This window comes from Polypterus senegalus, chromosome 4 (assembly GCF_016835505.1).
Source record: "Polypterus senegalus isolate Bchr_013 chromosome 4, ASM1683550v1, whole genome shotgun sequence".
Taxonomy (NCBI): domain Eukaryota; kingdom Metazoa; phylum Chordata; class Cladistia; order Polypteriformes; family Polypteridae; genus Polypterus; species Polypterus senegalus.
This window is the reverse complement of record NC_053157.1, coordinates 251,704,276-251,705,700: the sequence shown is the minus strand read 5'-3', so window position 1 is coordinate 251,705,700 and position 1,425 is coordinate 251,704,276.

Here is a 1,425-nt window from a genome sequence, read left to right as displayed (position 1 = left end):
TGCTTAGAAGTTCCAGTGTGAGCAGATACAGCGGGATTGTCGTACTCCTCTGTAACACCAGGATGCGTCGACCTCAAGTGACGAAGCATTGAAGATGTGTTACTGCTAAATGCAAGTTGCTTGTCGCAAATCATGCATTTTACCTTTGATGGAGATACTAAATTAAAGTAATTCCACACCAGAGATCGAGACCTCTTGCGTGAACCTTCCATCGGGTATCCCAAATGTAATCGCAAAGTAGATTAGTCGTATAGGTATGTTTATATCTCACCTCACTCGTCTCCAAAAAATAACCTTCAAACTTGGACGCATGCATACTTTTAAGTAGTTTAGGTGTGTATTAGACTGAATTGGGATCAGGTGAGTGTTTTGGACACTGTGACATTCACAGGTATAAGCTCCAGGTGTCACTGATGTACTGATACGAACTGGCGCTACACATCCACATCACCACGTGCGTTGGAAATGAGACGCTGAGCTTTTTACGCACACGTGTTTCAAAACGACACCTTGAAGCTTGTTTAAAAAGTGCATGTAAGATGATGAAGGGGAGGCAAAGCCAAATGTCACTGAGATCTGTCGTGTGTTACTTTGATCAAAACTGTCAATTACTTCACCCCATGTTAGCCTTGTTAATGACGACCCTGTAGACACTTCATCGATTGATACAGACGCCGACCTAAAGATACTTATGCACTGGAAGCAAAGAGCAGGCAGCTATCCATATTTATAGTAATTTCCAAAAAAATCTGTCTTTGCCAGAAACATTTATTCTTGTTTACCGTAACTGCAGCCCATACTAATCAAGTATCTCGAAGCATCCGCAAATAAGACTTGATACATGTATACCACCTAACATTCAAAGTACAAGACCTGCAGTTTACCTATTGTAACATAATATACCTACTACTACTAATGAAATCCCCTACGTTAGCTAGTTCTATGGCAGGGGTGCCCAATGCATTGATCGCGATCGAACGGTAGATCGCAAAGGTGGTACAGGTAGATCGCGTTGCATTAAAAAAAAAATGTTTAAACGTTAGTCTATCATATATCCTCCCTATGGCATTTGCCACTTGATTGACATACAGAGCGGCCAGTCTGAGATCGCTTCTCTTCTAACACACTGGTCATCCCGCACGATCAAACGCACGAGCTACTACAAAACTCCGGCTGTCTAAGTGATCTAGTTAGCCTTCCAATTTATATGGACTAAAGAAGGGATTTAAAAAAAAATGTTTGGGGAGGGTATTGCTATTCCAAAGAAGGAAAATGTGGAAAGGCACTTTCAAACTGTTCATAAAAACTACGAAACTGACATCCTTCCAAAAAACGATCTGAGAAAGAGAAAGGTGACGGAACTAAAATCGCAGTTAATCGGACAGCCGTCATTTTTCACTCGGCTGAATTCAAAAACTCCTTGAC